The following is a 19623-nucleotide window of genomic DNA, read 5'->3' on the forward strand; positions in this document are numbered from 1 at the left end:
ACGTATATACATGGTCTGCTGCTGTGGACACACTATTTGCTGCAGGTTTCTGGAGGATTAGTCTCATGACATAAGTTCGCTTCACAGGTATTTTTATTATTTATGTTCAATTTCTTCCCTTTTTATATTTTGAAATGTTTTTAGTCATTAGCCTCTCGGCGACGCCAAATTGCACATCAGAATAAATTTAGTTTTCATTTTGCACCTTAAAATGTGATTTTTTTTTTTCTTCTTTGTCGTAACTATTACACCATTTTTGTTTTGTATTACAGCTATATAATTTCATTTTTCTGCCTCGTTTGCTTCTTAATTATTTATACTGAATGTGAGTCTCAGATTCTTTATGGAGCGTAGTGTTTTCTCTCCTCCCTACTATAAACTTATTATTGCGGTTTTATCATTTTTCTTTGCTGCATTTTTTTTATGAATTTTACACATAATTTGCAAATATTTGCCTATTTTCCATCTTTTGCGCTGTTATTTTCTCTTATCGCCTCCTTTGCTCTTTGAGGATCTCTGTATTATTGTCATTATTTTAGTGTTTAGTCACTTTTGTGCCCTCAATTGCTGTTGCTATTATTCACGATCACTTTTTGTCCTCGCTGCTGCATTTTTCCCCCTCATCTCCGCAGCTTCCTCATTTATAACTGCACATGAATTATTGAGATTTGGGGGGGGTTCTTTTCACATTAATTCAGATTGTGCTTTTCTGCTATTGAACAGTCCTGAACTAACACTACAGATTTCCTGACAGGATTAGTGTCTGTATGTAGATCTGACACTGCTCTGACTGACTTTCTTCACAGGAACCATCCTGTCAGGTAATTTCACCTCAAGGAATCACATAACGCCATTCACTGAAGTGCTGCCAGCGGTCTAACTATCATAGCTTTTCTGTAATGGCGTCAGACAAGTATCCTGCCCTCACACAGCTCAACTACTCTCCTCTCTACACAGCACATGTGATTAAAATGGCGCTTTCAGCTTCGCCTCCTTCCTTTTATACCCTCAGTGGACAGAGCGTCAACGCATACATTTTCAGCGACACCTAGAGGTGGGAGGACGAATTGGTCCATAATATTACAGTGTGCTATAGGACCTTCCGTGACGTCATGCCCATGTGACCAGACTCTTAGGTGGCTGCTGGTGCCTGGTGTTATAGGACCTTCCGTGACGTCATGCCCATGTGACCAGACTCTTAGGTGGCTGCTGGTGCCTGGTGTTATAGGACCTTCCGTGACGTCATGCCCATGTGACCAGACTCTTAGGTGGCTGCTGGTGCCTGGTGTTATAGGACCTTCCGTGACGTCATGCCCATGTGAGTGTTGTATACTGCCCGCACCTCCCCGGTGTCAGGGCTCCTCCAGCTGCTGTGAGGTCTTGTGTGCACAAACATTGTAGAAAGAAAGTTGTGTGAGCGCTGGAGCCGGACGTCATACTGTGTGTGGATGGAGCAGAGCTGAATTTGCTTTTTGGCACATGTACAAGTGACTGACTAGTTGCAGCAAAGCCGAGATTGCCATGTAGCAGAGCTGAGATTGCCATGTAGCAGAGCTGAGATTGCCATGTAGCAGGGCTGAGATTGCCATGTAGCAGGGCTGAGATTGCCATGTAGCAGGGCTGAGATTGCCATGTAGCAGGGCTGAGATTGCCATGTAGCAGGGCTGAGATTGCCATGTAGCAGGGCTGAGATTGCCATGCAGCAGGGCTGAGATTGCCATGTAGCAGAGCTGAGATTGCCATGTAGCAGAGCTGAGATTGCCATGTAGCAAAGCCGAGATTGCCATGCAGCAGAGCTGAGATTGCCATGTAGCAGGGCTGAGATTGCCATGTAGCAGGGCTGAGATTGCCATGTAGCAGGGCTGAGATTGCCATGCAGCAGGGCTGAGATTGCCATGCAGCAGAGCTGAGATTGCCATGTAGCAGAGCTGAGATTGCCATGTAGCAAAGCCGAGATTGCCATGCAGCAGAGCTGAGATTGCCATGTAGCAGGGCTGAGATTGCCATGTAGCAGGGCTGAGATTGCCATGTAGCAGGGCTGAGATTGCCATGTAGCAGGGCTGAGATTGCCATGTAGCAGGGCTGAGATTGCCATGTAGCAGGGCTGAGATTGCCATGTAGCAAAGCCGAGATTGCCATGTAGCAGAGCTGAGATTGCCATGTAGCAGAGCTGAGATTGCCATGTAGCAGGGCTGAGATTGCCATGTAGCAGGGCTGAGATTGCCATGTAGCAGGGCTGAGATTGCCATGCAGCAGGGCTGAGATTGCCATGTAGCAGAGCTGAGATTGCCATGTAGCAAAGCCGAGATTGCCATGCAGCAGAGCTGAGATTGCCATGTAGCAGGGCTGAGATTGCCATGTAGCAGAGCTGAGATTGCCATGTAGCAGGGCTGAGATTGCCATGTAGCAGGGCTGAGATTGCCATGCAGCAGGGCTGAGATTGCCATGCAGCAGAGCTGAGATTGCCATGTAGCAGGGCTGAGATTGCCATGTAGCAGAGCTGAGATTGCCATGTAGCAGGGCTGAGATTGCCATGTAGCAGGGCTGAGATTGCCATGTAGCAGGGCTGAGATTGCCATGTAGCAGGGCTGAGATTGCCATGTAGCAGGGCTGAGATTGCCATGTAGCAGGGCTGAGATTGCCATGTAGCAGGGCTGAGATTGCCATGTAGCAGGGCTGAGATTGCCATGTAGCAGGGCTGAGATTGCCATGTAGCAGGGCTGAGATTGCCATGTAGCAGGGCTGAGATTGCCATGTAGCAGAGCTGAGTTTGCCATGCAGCAGAGCCGAGTTTGCCATGCAGCAGAGCCGAGTTTGCCATGCAGCAGAGCCGAGTTTGCCATGCAGCAGAGCCGAGTTTGCCATGCAGCAGAGCCGAGTTTGCCATGCAGCAGAGCTGAGTTTGCCTTGCAGCAGGGCTGAGATTGCCATACAGTGGTCACATGGTCATTAGACCTATGAGGCTGTCGGGGATAATAGTAATAAAGCGCTTTACAATGGGGAATTTAAGGTTTTTTATTTTATTCTACTTTTTTCTATTTTTCATTCTGTAAATTTTCTTCATTATTTTTCCATTTTTTTTTCTGGTTGCGTCGTTTTTTTGTGTGTGTGGTTTTTTTTAACCCCTTTACCCCCAAGGGTGGTTTGCACGTTAATGACCAGGCCAATTTTTACAATTCTGACCCTTTATGAGGTTATAACTCTGGAATGCTTCCATGGATCCTGGTGATTCTGACAATGCTTTCTTGTGACCTCATGATAGAGGTAAAATTTCCTTGACATTACTTGATTTTATTTGTGAAAAAAACGGAAATTTGGGGAAACTTTTGAAAATTTCGCAATTTTCCAACTTTGAATTTTCATGCCCTTAAATCACAAAGATATGTCACAAAAAATACTTAATAAGTAACATTTCCCACATGTCTACTTTACATCAGCACAATTTTGGAACTAAAATTTTTTTGTTAGGGAGTTATAAGGGTTAAACTTTGATCAGCAATTTCTCATTTTTACAACACCATTTTTTTTTAGGGACCACATCTCATTTGAAGTCACTTTGAGGGGTCAATATGATAGAAAATACCCAAGTGTGACACGATTCTAAAAACTGCGCCCCTCAAGGTGCTCAAAACCACATTCAGGAAGTTTATTAACCCTTCTGGTGCTTCACAGGAATATTTTGAATGTTTTAAAAAAAAATTAACATTTAACTTTTTTTCACAAAAAATTTACTTCAGATCCAAATTGTTTTATTTTACCAAGAGTAGCAGGAGAAATTGGACCCCAAAAGTTGTACAATTTGTCCTGAGTACGCCGATACCCCAGGGGTGGGTGCGGTAGGGAGTGCACAGTGACCCTTATTTTCAGCTACGGGTATGTACCATCTATATATTTATGTTTATCTGTGATCTATGTCACTTGGCTGCTATGTATGGTTCTTAATGGGTGGTATATGGTCCCTAGTACCGGGTATTCTGATGTTACCATGGGGAATCCATTCCCTGCTGTTTGTTCACCTGTGATTTCTAATAAAGATTATTGTTAATTTGCATATAATTGGACTTTTGATTGCTTTTTTCTTTTTGGTTTGTGATTTCCCATATGTGGGGGTAAACCACTGTTTGGGCGCATGACAGAGCTCGGAAGCGAAGGAGCGCCATTTGACTTTTCAATGCAAAATTGGCTGGAATTGAGATCGGACGCCATGTTGCGTTTGGAGAGCCACTGATGTGTCTAAACCTTGAAACCCCCCACAAGTGACAACATTTTGAAAACTAGACCCCCTAAGGAACTTAAATGTGTGGTGAGCACTTTGAACCCCAGTGTGCTTCACAGAAGTTTATAACGTAGAGCCCTTAAAAATAAAAATCATATTGTTTCCACAAAAATTATATTTTCACCTCCAATTTTTTATTTTCCAAGGGTAACAGGAGAAATTGGACCCCAAAAGTTATTGTCCTGAGTACGCCAACACCCCGTATGTGGGGGTAAACCACTGTTTGGGCACATGGAGGAGCTCAGAAGGGAAGGCGCGCCAGATTTTACTGTTATGGTTTGCAGGTGCCATGACCCACTGGGAGAGCCCATGTGATGCCAAAACAGCAGAACCTCCCATAAGTGACCCCAGTTTATGAACTACACCTCTCAATGAATTCATCTAGGGGTGCAGTGATCATATTGACACATGGGTGTCCCACAGAATTTTATACCATTGGGCAGTGAGGACAAAATAACTACATTTTTACCACCCAAATTTTGTTTCAGCCAAAGATTTTACATTTTCACATAAGAAGTGAGTAAAAATGGCAAAAAAATGTGTCCCACAATTTCTACTGAACGTGGCAATGCCCCATGTGTGGCTGTACTGTGCTACTTAGCCATGCGGAGAGATTCTGGAGGAACGATTTGCCTATTCAAGTGAATGGGTCTGTGCACTTGTCAGCGTGTTTTGCCCACGGACCATGTGTCCGTGGGCAAAACACGCTGACATGTCCATTTTTTAATGTCAGAACTGGCCACAAAATGTCCCGCACACATACATACACATAACACATGGATGTCATCCATGTGACACGCATTGGCGCCTGGGAAGAAGCGTTACATTAACCCCTTCGCGACATGCGCCGTACTAGTACTGCGCTGCCGGCACTGCATTAGTGCCAGCAGCAGTACTAGTACGGCGCACCGATCACCGCGGTCTCGCGCTGAGCGCCGCGGTGATCGGGTGCGGGTGTCAGCTGTATACGACAGCTGAAACCCCGCAGCAATGCCCACGATCGGCGCTATCGCCGATCGCGGGCATTTAACCCCTCTGATGCCGCTGTCAGTAGTGACAGCGGCATAGAGGGGGATCGCGCAGGGACGGGGGCTCCCTGCGCTCTCCCACCGGAGCAACGCAATGAGATCACGTTGCTCCGGTGACCCGGAAGGAGTCCCCGGATCCAAGATGGCCGCCGGACTCCTTCCGGGTCATGAAGTGACCTGGCTAGCCGGCGCCTGCTGAGAGCAGGCGCTGGAGAGCCAGCTAAGCTGCCTGTCAGATCGTTGATCTGACAGTGTGCTATGCACAGTGTCAGATCAACGATCTGATCTAATACAGAGATGTCCCACCCTGGGACAATGTTAGAAAGTAAAAAAAAAAAAAATAGAATGTGTAAAAAAAAATTAAAAAAAATCCCCAAATAAAAAAAAAAAAAATTTCCCAATAAATCCATTTATTTATGTAAAAAAAAAAAAAAACAATAAATGTACACATATTTGGTATCGCCGCGTCCGTAACGACCCGCTCTATAAAACTATCCCACTAGTTAACCCCTTCAGTGAACACCGCAAAAAAAAAAAAAAAAACAAGGCAAAAAACAACGCTTTATTATCATACAGGCGAACAAAAAGTGGAATAACACGTGATCAAAACGACGGATATAAATAACCATGGTACCGCTGAAAACGTCATCTTGTCCCGCAAAAAAAAAGCCGCCATACAGCATCATCAGCAGAAAAATAAAAAAGTTATAGCTCTCAGAATAATGCGATGCAAAAACAATTATTTTTTTATATAAAATAGTTTTTATTGTGTAAAAGCGCCAAAACATAAAAAAAAATTACATAAAAGAGGTATCGCTGTAATCGTACTGACCCGAAGAATAAAACTGCTTTATCCATTTTACCACACGTGGAACGGTATAAACGCCCCCCCTAAAAGAAATTCAGGAATTGCTGGTTTTTGTTCATTCCGCCTCCCAAAAATCGGAATAAAAAGCGATCAAAAAATGTCATCTGCCCGAAAATGTTACCAATAAAAACGTCAACTCGTCCCGCAAAAAACAAGACCTCATATGACTCTGTGGGCCAAAATATGGATAAATTATAGCTCTCAAAATGTGGTGATGCAAAAACTATTTTTTGCAATAAAAAGCGTCTTTTAGTGTGTGACAGCTGCCAATCATAAAAATCCGCCAAAAAAACGCTATAAAAGTAAATCAAACCCCCCTTCATTACCCCCTTAGTTAGGGAAAAATAATAAAATGTAAAAAAATGTATTTATTTCCATTTTCCCATTAGTGCTAGGGTTAGGGCTAGGGTTAGGGTTAGGGCTAAGGTTAGGGTTGGGGTTAGGGTTTCAGTTATAATTGGGGGTTTCCACTGTTTAGGCACATCAGGGGGCGTCCGATCTCAATTCCAGCCAATTCTGCTTTGAAAAAGTAAAACAGTGCTCCTTCCCTTCCGAGTTCTCCTGTGTGCCCAAACAGTGGTTTCCCCCAACATATGGGGTATCCGCGTTCTCAGGACAAGTTGGACAACAACTTTTGGGGTCCAATTTGTCCTGTTACCCTTGGGAAAATAAAAACATAGGGGATAAAATATCATTTTCGTGGAAAAAAAAATATTTTTTATTTTCACGGCTCTGCGTTATAAACTGTAGTGAAACACTTGTTGGTTCAAAGCTCTCACAACACATCTAGATAAGTTCCTTGGGGGGTCTAGTTTCCAATATGGGGTCACTTGTGGTGGGTTTCTACTGTTTAGGTACATCAGGGGCTCTGCAAATGCAACATGACACCTGCAGTCCATTCCATCTAAGTCTGCATTTCAAACGGTGCTCCTTCCCTTCCAAGCTCTGCCATGCACTCAAACGGTGGTTCCCCCCCACATGTGGGGTATCAGCGTACTCAGGACAAATTGGACAATAACATTTGTGGTCCAATTTCTCCTGTTACCCTTGGGAAAAAAAAAATTGCGGGCTAAAACATCATTTTGTGGAAAGAAAAAATGATTTTTTAATTTTCACAATGCTACATTCTAAACTTTAGTGAAACAATTGGGGGTTAAAAGTGCTCACCACACATCTAGATAAGTTCCTTAGGGGGTCTTCTTTCCAAAATGGGGTCACTTGTGGGGGGTTTCCACTGTTACGGCACGTCAGGGGCTCTCCAAATGCGACATGGCGTCCGATCTCAATTCCAGCCAATTTTGCATTGAAAAGTCAAATGGCACTCCTTCCCTTCCGAGCTCTGCCATGCGCTCAAACAGTGGTTTATCCCCATATATGAAGTATCGACGTACTCAGGACAAATTGCACAACAACTTTTGGGGTCCAATTTATCCTTTTACCCTTGGGAAAATAAAAAATTTGGGGCAAAAAGATCATTTTTTGTGAAAATTAATTAAAAAAAAATTTTTACGGCTCTACATTATAAACTTCTGTGAAGCACTTGGAGGTTCAAAGTGCTCACCACACATCTAGATTAGTTCCTTAGGGGGTCTACTTTCCAAAATGGTGTCACTTGTGGGGGTTTCCACTGTTTAGGCACATCAGGGGCTCTCCAATCGTGACATGGGCTCCGATCTCAATTCCAGCAAATCTTGCATTGAAAAGTCAAATGGCGCTCCTTCCCTTCCGAGCTCTGCCATGTGCCCAAACAGTGGTTTACCCCCACATATGGGGTATCGGCGTACTCAGGACAAATTGTACAACGACTTTTGTGGTCCAATTTCTCCTGTTACCCTTGGTAAAATGAAACAAATTGGACCTGAAGTAAAAATTTTGTGAAAAAAAAGTTAAATGTTCAATTTTTTTAAACATTCAAAAAATTCCTGTGAAGCACCTGAAGGGTTAATAAACTTTTTGAATGTGGTTTTGAGCACCTTGAGGGGTGCAGTTTTTAGAATGGTGTCACTTTTGGGCATTTTCTGTCATATAGACCCCTCAAAGTCACTTCAAGTGTGAGGTGGTCCTTAAAAAAATGGTTTTGCAAATTTTGTTGCAAAAATGAGAAATCGCTGGTCAACTTTTAACCCTTATAACGTCCTAACAAAAAAAAATTATGTTTCCAAAATTGTGCTGATGTAAAGCAGACATGTGGGAAATGTTGTTTATTAACTATATTATGTGATATAACTCTCTAAGGGCATAAAAACTAAGAGTTTGAAAATTGCTAAATTTTCATAATTTCCGACAAATTTTTGTTTTTTTCACAAATAAATGCAAGTCATATCGAAGAAGTTTTACCACCATCATGAAGTACAATATGTCACGAGAAAACAGTGTCAGAATCACCAGGATCCGTTGAAGCGTTTCAGAGTTATGACCTCATAAAGTGACAGTGGTCAGAATTGTAAAAATTGGCCCTGTCACTTAGGTGAAAACAGGCTTTGGGGTGAAGGGGTTAAAGGGACACTGTCACTTGAATTTGGAGGGAACAATCTTCAGCCATGGAGGCGGGGTTTTGGGGTTTTTTATTCACCCTTTCCTTACCCGCTGGCTGCATGCTGGCTGCAATATTGGATTGAAGTTCATTCTCTGTCCTCCGTAGTACACGCCTGCACAAGGCAAGATTGCTTTGCGCAGGCGTGTACTATGGAGGACAGAGAATGAACTTCAATCCAATATTGCAGCCAGCATGCAGCCAGCGGGTAAGGAAAGGGTGAATCAAACACCCAAAAATCCCACCTCCATGGCTGAAGATTGTTCCCTCCAAATTCAGGTGACAGGTTCCCTTTAACCCCTTTCTGCCATCAGACGTACTATGGCGTCCATGTGACCTGGGCCTTAATTCCCATGGACGGAATAGTACATCATGCCCTTTAATGCAACACTGTGACCGAAGTCGCCGACGCCATCTTACCTCAAGGAAGATGATGTCAGCATCCCGGGGGTGGGGGGCCTTCCGCGCTCATGATCGCTGTGATTGGCTGTTTAATTCTGAACAGCCAATCGCAGCCTCTTTCATTGTTTTGGCCAATCAGATTGGCTAAAACAGTGATGCCCCAATACTAGGCCGGTTTCTGACAATGCTAGGCCTCAGCGAAAACCTCTCAGATTGGTGCAATCGACAATCAAATCGATCACACCAATTGCAGGGCACAGCCGCTGTGTTACTGTGCTGTGCCCTGCCAGGACCAAATTAGGATCCCTTTCCCCCTCTTTTCGTGTGCACATTTAGCAGCTGCTGAGCGTGGATTGGTGACGCCGTTCACGGATCAACACTTGTGCTCGCTTTTCTTTCTCACCCCCCTTACACCACCCTGTGCGCACATCCAACAGCAGCCGAACTTTGATAAGTGAAACAGTTCACTTATCAGAGCTCGGCCTGCTGTTTGAGGCTATGTGCACACGTTGCGGTTTTTGCTGCGGATCCGCAGCGGTTTTGACGCTGCGGATCCGCAGCAGTTTTCCATGCGGCGTACAGTACAATGTTAACCTATGGAAAACAAAAACCGCTGTGCACATGCTGCGGAAAAAAACGCGCGGAAACGCTGCGGTTTATTTTCCGCAGCATGTCAATTTTTTCTGCGGAATCCGCAGCGGTTTGGCACCTGCTCCATGTTAAAAATCCGCAGGTGTCTAAAACCGCAGTGGAAACCGCACAAAAAACCGCAATAAATCCGCAGTACTTTTTGCACTGCGGATTTAATCAAATCCCCTGCGGAAAATTCCGCAACGGAATCTGCAGCGTGTGCACATGGCCTAACACTTTTCTTTTCACAGGCATTTTTTTCTCAGTTTTTTTAATTCTTTTAGCTTTTTCTTTTCAAACAAGTTTGCACCAAGCACTATCCCCCCACACATATATATAAATAAAGTACACACAACCACCATACTCATTAAAAAAAATGTCCCGTCCATCACGTTCGCTATTCAGTGGAGGAGACATATGCTTTCCTTGCCTCCAACACTGATAGCGAGGGAGAGGATCCCACATTTCTTTACTTTTCAGATTCTTCATCCTCTTCCTCAACTTCCTACAGAACCGCCATGCAGACGTCCCAGGAAAGAAGATGAGGCAACGCCCACTCCTTAAGATGATCCAGCGCACCCCACTGCGGGCCCCGTATACACCTCGCCCCCTGAAATTTATGAGCCACTGATTCCTGATTTTGTGGCAGCATCAGGAATCAAGTTTGACATTACCGGCCTCACAGAAATAGAATTTTTCAAAGTCTTTTTCTCTGATGATTTTGTTATCCTCATGGTGGGCCAAACTAGTGTATATGCTTGTCAATTTTTGGCACAAAACCCCGGTTCATCATATTCTAACTGGTCTCCTGTAGACGCAGTTGAAATGATGCAGTTTTGGGGCCTGGTCCTTCATATGGGGATCCTGAAGAAGCTAGAACTTCGGCAATATTGAAGTGTTGATATTTTATACAATGCTCCAGTGTTCCGAATGGTCATGACCTGGACGCATTTTGAGGCCATCCACAAATTCCTGCATTATACCGATAATACACTGTCTCCCCAACGAGATGACCCCAACTTTGACCATCTGTTCAAAGTTCGACCGGTCATCGAACACTTCAACAAAAAGTTTGCTGAAGTGTACGTGCCCCAAAGGGACATCTGTGTGGATGAGTCCTTAGTTCATTTTAAGGGAAGGCTCAGATTCCGTCAGTACCTGCCCAGCAAGAGGCTCAGGTATGGAATTAAACTCTATAAGCTGTGTGAGCGTACCTCAGGCTACACCCTCAGATTTAGAGTTTACGAAGGGAAGGATGTCCGGATTGAACCCCCTAAATGCCCCCCTATCCTGGGAATGGGAAAATTGTGTGGGATTTGATGCACCAACTGCTGGATAAAGGTTGTCACCTCTACACCGATATTACAGCATCCTCAAAAATCGGAGAGGTCTCCCGAAAACGCTACTTAGGCAGAGTTGAGAGCAGAACCCAATGTAGCGACCACCTGCTTGTGGTCAAGTACAAGGACAAGAGGGATGTCCTTCTCTTGACCACCATATCGAAGAAATTTTACCAGAAGTACAATATGTCAGAGTTATTACGTCATAACGGGACAGTGGTCAGAATTGTAAAAATTGGCCCAGTCATTAACGTGCAACTACCCTCGGGGGTAAAGGGGTTAAAAATGTCACAAACTTTGCACAAAAATTTTTAGACATCGTTCATAAAATCACTTCTGAGGGAGCAGGGAAAACATTTGCTAAAAAAATATTGAACTTGTTAAAAAGTCACAATTGATTAATAAAATGATGTTGTTTGGGCGTGGCTATGTAGCCGAAGAAGACGGAAGCATCTTAGGAGAGCTCCGTACATCCTGAGGCATATCTGCCATAAATACTGAGCGGGACCTAGCGGTACCAACCCAAACCTGAGCCCTACATACCAGAGAGTCCCCTGGATCTTCTGGGAGACCGCTGCAGAGCTCCGTGGAGTCGGGAGCCGCGGGAACCGGAGCGGGCAGGAGATCCCCGCAGGTGACGGCGGCCATTTTCTGAGCACGCGCCAGGGAGCACAGGACGCGGTGCTGCCAACTACTGGAGCTGAACCCCCCTGTTATCCCGGAGGCGGCGGCGGCTGACCGCGCTGGTGAGAGCGGCGGGACACCTACATGTGTGAGCAGGGAGGGCGCATGAATCACAGCGCTGCTCTCTGTTGGGTTCCTCTCACCTCAGAAGTAACGGCGGTGGATGGTGCTGGAGAGAGAGGCGGGAAGCTTGCAGGCAGAAGCGGTGAGGACTGATAGGTGCTGGAAAGTGCCTGGGGCAGCGGCCATTAATATAGCGCACACCCTGGCAGATAGGGAGTTGCGCTTTTAACCACATCAGCGGCGCTGGGCGGTGAATGGGCGCCTGAAGAAGTAGGGGTGGTACAGTGTGTGCCCTGAAAAAGCGGGACCTGTGCCCCCCTGTCGGGTGGACATTTTCCCTACCAGTGACATAATACTACAGGGATTAACCCCCTTTTAGCTGCTTCCCCGGGGGTAACTGTGAAATTACACGGCCTGCGTGCTACAAGTGACTTTGAGCTTCCCCATAATTGCACCTGAGGTCGCTTTGCATAATCTTCTTGTAAACACTCACCATGCAGCACCCTAGAGGAGCTGCAGCTGCTGAAAAATTAAAAAAATATGCCAAGGATGATCCCCCTGATAATGTGCGCAGTCTTAGAAATAACCCCGCACCATCTCAGCGTAAAGGTCGCCCCTCTGATGGTAATGAGGAGAGAGGAGAGGATGAACTGACTCTTAAACAGGCATCAGAGCAGTTGATGCAAGCTATATCTCTCACTAGATCATCTCTCACGGAGAAAATAGAGGATGTACATACCGAGGTGGGGCGCCTGAGACATGACATGCAGGCTATGAGAGGGCGCATCTCAGAGGTTGAAACGAGGGTGTCTCATATAGAGGACACTATCACCCCTATGGAAGCTAAACTGAATAAAGCTGCTGGATCCGTGAATGCCTGGAAGCAAAAGGCAGACGACTTAGAAAATAGACTGCGCCGCAATAATATCCGTATCATAGGTCTCCCGGAGCGGTCAGAGGGCCAGCAGCCTGAGCAATTTCTGGAGGAATGGCTTAAGTCTACATTGGGAGATGGATTCTCCTCGACATTTTCGGTGGAGAGGGCCCACAGGGTCCCGACGAGACCTCTCCCTCCTGGAGCCCCTCCGCGACCCTTTCTGGCGCGTCTCCTTAATTGTAGAGACAGAGACGCCATCCTCCGCTTGGCGCGACAGAAGGGCCTCATTAAATTCGATAATGCTACCATTTCGATCTTTCCAGATTTTTCCATGGAGCTTCAAAAGCAGCGGGCACGATTTATGGATGTCAAGAAGCAACTTAGAGAGAGGAACATCGTCTACTCTATGCTTTATCCGGCCCGGCTCCGTATTGTTTATAAGGGCTCCTCCTTATTTTTCACAGACCCAGCGGAGGCGATCGAGTGGCTGCGGTCCCGTGTGGGGTCAAATGCGGAAAACTCCTAACCTGGACTCCCTGACTAATGGCAGTATAGATAGAGCTCTTTGTTTGGGTGCAGGGAATGTCAACAATACCGGACACTGAATCCAGTGAGGGTATCCCTTTTTCAATTTGACTGTGGGAGTATGGAAATATACTCCCCTATTGTTCAAGTTTTGTTCAGTTTGGTTTTATGTATTAGATTAGATTGTTTACTAGGTATGGTTGCCGCTAATGCTGACTCTTTGCTCTGTGCGATGCCGCTGAACTACACCCGAATAGTAATGATATGCATTCACTTTCCCTTTAAGAGTGAACATGGGGGCTGAAATTATATGTATGACCTGGAACATACGAGGTATAAAGACCCCACGAAAGAAAATTAAGGTATTCTCGCAGATAAAAAAATATCACCCTCATGTTGTGGCACTAATAGAGACACATTTAACAAGGGACACAGTTCGATGTATGCAGAAACCGTGGGTACAATGGTCCTTGCACACATTCCACACTAGCTACTCTAGAGGGGTTTCTCTACTGATACACAAGGAGGTCAGGTGGGAGGCCAGGGAGGCGAGACGTGATCCAGAGGGCCGCTTCGTTTTTGTGCATGCATTTATTAATTCACGAGAGTATGTGTTATTGTGCATCTATAATCCTCCTCCTGCCAATGTGTCAATCCTCCGTATGGCTCTAGGCTTTTCCTTAAAATATCCGGAAGCCAAAGTTATTTGTATGGGGGACTTTAACTTAGTTATGAATCAATCCATGGATAGATTGAGACTGGATGACGTAACATCAGGGGACGCTTTACCTCAACAACCCTCTCAATTAGCATTGTTTATGAACGGGAGCGGGTGGTTAGATTTATGGAGAATAAATCATCCGGAAGTTAGAGGGTACACCTGCCACTCGTCAACTAGACAATCTCTATCTAGAATAGACTATATATTTGGGTCGGGTGAGTTGGCATTACGGGTGGATAGCATTGAACATGGTAATCGGGGGATCTCAGACCATAGTCCAATTATTCTTAAACTTAAATATGAGAAATCCGATAATAGTGGTGGGTTCTGGAAACTGAATCCCTTCTGGTTGAAATTGATAGACTCTAGTGATAGGACGGTTGATCAGTTGAATGATTTTACTCTAACACATTCGGAACTCCAAAACTCTGGTCTATTTTGGGATACCCTGAAGGCATACCTGAGAGGGGGCTTGTCCTCAACTATTTCCTACATCAAGAGGGTAACGGCGAGGGAGGATGAGGAGATAGAGCAAAGATTAAAAGACTCAGAGGCCACTTATATAGCTAATCAGTCCAGCAGCAATAGAATTGAATGGCTTACTTCCCAGAGACTATATACCCAACATGCAGACGCTAAGTCAAAACGCAAACTATTTTTCACTCGGCAGTCCTATTTTGAGCTAGGCAATCAAGCCAGTACACTCCTGGCCTTTTTGGTGCGCCAACATAACACCTCCAACACAATATTGCAGATCCGAGCGTCTGATGGCTCGTTGGTATCCTCTACTGATAAAATACTTCAGAGCTTTTACGATTACTACATTTCATTATACAAATCTAAAAGTGGTTTTGATATTGATGAATGTTTGGATTATCTATCAGATATAACATTCCCCTTACTAAGCCCATCTCAACGAGCCCTTATGGAGGCTGAATTCACCCTGGAAGAGGTAGAACATGCAATAGCGGATATGGCTACTGGGAAGGCCCCGGGACCTGATGGGTTCCCCATTGAATTTTACAGGAAATACCGTGATAAATTGGCACCTATATTGCTAAAGGTACTTAGGGGAATATGGGAGGGTGAATCTGTACCTGAAACATTTTATGATGCTAATATTGTCGTGCTCAGGAAGGAAGGGAAGGATCCTCTAGATTGTGGATCATATAGACCAATTTCTTTGGTGAATGTTGACTATAAGATTTTTACGAAAATTCTAGCTACCAGACTGAATACGATCATATTGGATCTCATACACCCAGATCAAACTGGTTTTATGCCTGGGAAAAACACCTCTATTAATATCAGACGGGTGCAATCGGTTATTCAATATAGTACACTAGAACCAGACAATAAGTGGGCATTGGCTTCGCTGGACGCAGCCAAGGCTTTTGATTCCCTTGAGTGGTCTTTTTTAATTGCATGTCTACGGAAATATGGGTTTGGGAATAAATTTCTGAGAGGGATAGGTACACTATATGCGAAACCGGGGGCGCGAATGGTGGTAAACGGCTCTGTGTCTGCGCCATTTTCTTTGCATAGGGGAACTCGCCAGGGATGCCCTCTCTCCCCAGCCTTATTTGCCTTGGCAATAGAAGCCTTGGCAATACGGATGAGGTCTTCTGTAGATATTAAAGGGATACATATTGCTGATCGGGTGGACACTATAGGTCTATATGCTGATGATATGGTGGTGTTTATGGACCAGACGGAGGATACATTACCAAAAGTAATAACGATGATTGATAAATTTAGCAAGTTTTCTGGCCTATATATAAACTGGGATAAGTCTGCTTTGATGCCTCTCTCCCATACCCCAATGCCAAACCTTGAAACCCTCTCGCTATTGCCCATTGTCTCCAATTTTAAGTATCTCGGGATTCATATGACTCAGCGCAGTCACCTTGATCTACATCTCAATATATATCCACTAATTGACGTGGTTAAATTTAAATATGCTACCTGGGATAAGCTCCCGCTATCGGTGGCTGGTCGTATTAATCTGATCAAAATGATTTTACTCCCAAAATTGAGCTATTGTTTTCAACATAGTGCCGTTTCAATACCTAAATCTTTCTTTGCAACCCTAAACTCCCTTACTACATCCTTCATATGGGGGAAGGCTAGGCCTAAACTTAAATTATCCACCCTGCAGAGACCTAAGCGGGGGGGCGGGGCGGCTTTGCCGGACTTCTATCTGTATTACCTTGCTGGACAGGCCAAAATGATAAGTGAGTGGATGCCCGGGAGGTCTCTCCCCAACTCTGAAAGTCATATATTACATTCAGCTAAAGTTGATTGCCCGCTGGGTTTTCTAGAGATGGAGAAAATTGCTGTCCCTCGTTTGCTTCCTTTGCTTCGCCTGGCACGATCAGTATGGAGACAAATTAAAAAAGTGACACAATATGTAGATATAGCAGCCGAAATGCCGTTATGGAATAATGGTTACTTTCCGGGATTATTGGGCCACCCATCTACTGAATTTTGGATATCGTGTGGTGTCCTTACGGTGAGCGATATACATAGCCAGGGGGTTTTTGTTTCTTTTGAACAATTACAAAATACTCATAATATACCGAAGTCTCAATTTTTCCGCTACCTGCAACTAAGATCTGCCTTCCAATCACATGTACGAAATACGGGTGCGGGTCGAGCTATTTCAACTCTGCCGTTAATAGGAATTCTTAATTCACAGGGCCCTCAGGGACTCATTTCCTCTTTATACACCTACCTAATATCCATAGGCGAAGTATCTGTTACAGATTCAATTAAGGGAAAGTGGGGGAGACTTCTTCCGGATACACTAGGAGAAGAATGGGATGAAATCTTGGAATCTCCAACTAAGGTCTCCCCATCAATCAATAATAAGATGATCCAATTATATATAATCTATCAATCTTATTTGACCCCGACTCGTCTTTTTAAAATGGGCCGTCTTCATTCATCAGACTGCTTGAGATGTCACTCTAGTGACGCAGATTTTATCCATATGATATGGAAGTGTCCTGTTATTTTTCAATATTGGAGAGAAGTGACAGCACTATTGACATCTTTGGTGTCGATCCCTGTTCCACTTGAGCCACTGGTATGTTTGTTTGGAGTATGGGAGGCGGAGGCTTGGGATCACCACACAGGAATATTCCTGAGGGAGTCACTGTTCATGGCACGAAAGGTGTTGGCGCTGCGTTGGATGGGAGGCTCTGGTCCATCTCTTAGAGCATGGGTTGACTTAATAAATTCAATTATTCCGTATGAGCGGACGCTTTATCAGAATAGGGGTTGTCCAACTAAATTTGAGAAGATATGGGGAAGATGGAATTCATCCTATCACACTGTATAAGTTAAAAGGACTCAGTATACGCATAAGAAAAGGGTGTATGACTCTCTAGACATTATTTACCAACAGAGCGGGATGTATTTAGAAATATTCTTTGTAAGCGGCACTACGTTTGTATTAAAGACTTTATTAGAAGTTAATGTAGTTACAGTTAAAGTTTAAAATAAGGCATTAATGATCAACATGCACAATTTATTATTTTTATAATATCTTATACATGGCTATGTATGGTAATTTCCTGTAATTAATGGAAAATGATGAATACGAGCAAAATGTGTATGATCTTTCCTGAAATCAATAAACGAATTAAAAAAAAAAAAAATGATGTTGTTTAGATTTCGAGATTTCTGCATGTGAAAAATTAATTGCAATTTTTTTATAAAGTTGCATAATTTTTGTGGCGATTTACTCGTCCCACCGCCCCTCGCCCTTCACTGACCTCCCTCCCCTCTGCAGTCATTTTGGGTTCGCGTAACAAGACATACTGATAGGGAATTTAGATTGTGAGCCCCATCAGGGACAGCGATGATAATGTGAGTAAAGCGCTGTGGAATATGTTAGCGCTATATAAAAATAAAGATTATTAATATTATTACTTTAAAAATGGTGAAAAAAAAATATGTCAGTTCGATATATACATGCAGGTTAGAAGGGGCGACGCACGCGGTATCGGTGCAGCATGTCCTCCTGTATTGTGCCTCCAGCTGTGTACAGTGCGAGCAATCAAAGCGCTGCGGGTGCAAGGTGCCTAAAGGAGCAAAAATAAATCCATGTCCCCTCACCATCAGTCGGCCGGTGCCCCCATACAGATTAGACCGTCGGCCAAAACTGTCGATACTGGCGGGACATCAGTCTAATGTGTACAGAGTCTTATCTGACCAGATCTACCCTCACCTACTGTATCCTCACCCATCCCTTGTAGATTGTGAGCCTTCGCGGGCAGGGTCCTCTCTCCTCCTGTACCAGTTGTGACTTGCATTGTTCAAGATTATTGTACTTGTTTATTATGTATACCCCTCCTCACATGTAAAGCGCCATGGAATAAATGGCGCTATAATAATAATAATAATCTGTCCAAAGCCCTGTAGACTTTTCCTCTCTCTGCTGTGCTACTGTTGTTCTCTGTTATCAACTAAACAGAATGAAGGAACCTTGATATCTGCTCAGATAAATACAATCTCCTCTTGTATCAGGCCAGGAGTGCCCTGCTGTCATCTATTGCTCTCTGTTGTTGTTGTCAGCCGTCTGGGACTGGGGATTGGCTGTGTAGCAGAATTTTAGGTTATACTATAATTATATACTTTCCCCCTTTTAGATCCTACAGGCTGATGGCGGAAATTACTGCACGTGTGAACGCAGCCACCCTGGCGGTGATCGACGCCGGCATTCCCCATGCAGGACTACGTGTGCGCCAGCTCAGCCGACTTCATCGAGGACACGCCGCTGGCGGATCTCAGCTATGTGGAGGAGTCGGCGGTGGGACCCCACTTGTCTTTAGCGCTGCTGGAGATGGACTCGCGGCTGCACGAGGATCACCTGGAGCGAGTGATGGATGCGGCCAGCAAGGCGTGTAAGGACGTGTACGCGGTGCTGGAGCGGGTGGTGCGCGACCACTTACAGGAGATGTCGGAGATCGGGGGGCAGCGTAGAGGAGACTCTGGATCTGTGTGTGGCCAGTCGTGGAGAGAGGAGCCATAAAAGCCGGATCTCCACACAGAAGCACGGACTGAGCAGAAGGAGCCGAGGGCAATTTACATTTAAGGCTGTGTGAGACACCAAAATACTAAAACAATGTTATGGCAAAAAAATAAACCTTATTCACAAAGAGATACGTCACGCCAGGAAAACCCCTCCCCATGGCAAAAGTAAACTAGCGTGAGGGCAGTATGCACATGAGAGCGGCCATAATAGAAACACTTTGTCATGTGGTCATGTTGTGGTCAAACGGCAGAGAGAGAAAATCACATGATTAGGTATATAGGTATGTGACAAGAAAAATCTGAAGTAAAAGGTAAAAAGTAAACATATAATAATATCATATAATAACATTAGAGTAGTTGCCAATATAGAAAGTGCATGAAGAGCAAGTGAAGGAAAACCGACATGATAAAAAACAACATATACTCACCTGTCCACCATAGTCCACGTAATCCCAAGTGTCCCACAGCGATCTCACGAGTAGAACACTGCAATGGATTATATACGGCACTCAGTCATTGGAATAGGTGCTCAAGTAGGGTATCTATTCCAAAATCAATATAAGTAAAAAACTCGACACTCAAAATGTATCGTGTTGAAACAAAGGGTTCCAATTTATTTTGCATACAGTGATCAAT

The 19623-nt window shown here is 44.5% G+C and overlaps 1 long non-coding RNA gene across 1 annotated transcript; it reads left to right on the forward strand.

Moving 5' to 3' along the window:
* Positions 1–1185: 1185 nt before the first annotated feature.
* On the forward strand, positions 1186–19114 carry LOC138643115 (uncharacterized). Its single transcript, XR_011314133.1, has 2 exons — positions 1186–1318; positions 18603–19114. It is a non-coding gene; the product is annotated as an uncharacterized lncRNA (long non-coding RNA).
* Positions 19115–19623: the final 509 nt, after the last annotated feature.

This window comes from Ranitomeya imitator, chromosome 6 (genome assembly GCF_032444005.1).
Source record: "Ranitomeya imitator isolate aRanImi1 chromosome 6, aRanImi1.pri, whole genome shotgun sequence".
In the NCBI taxonomy this organism is placed as follows: Eukaryota; Metazoa; Chordata; class Amphibia; order Anura; family Dendrobatidae; genus Ranitomeya; species Ranitomeya imitator.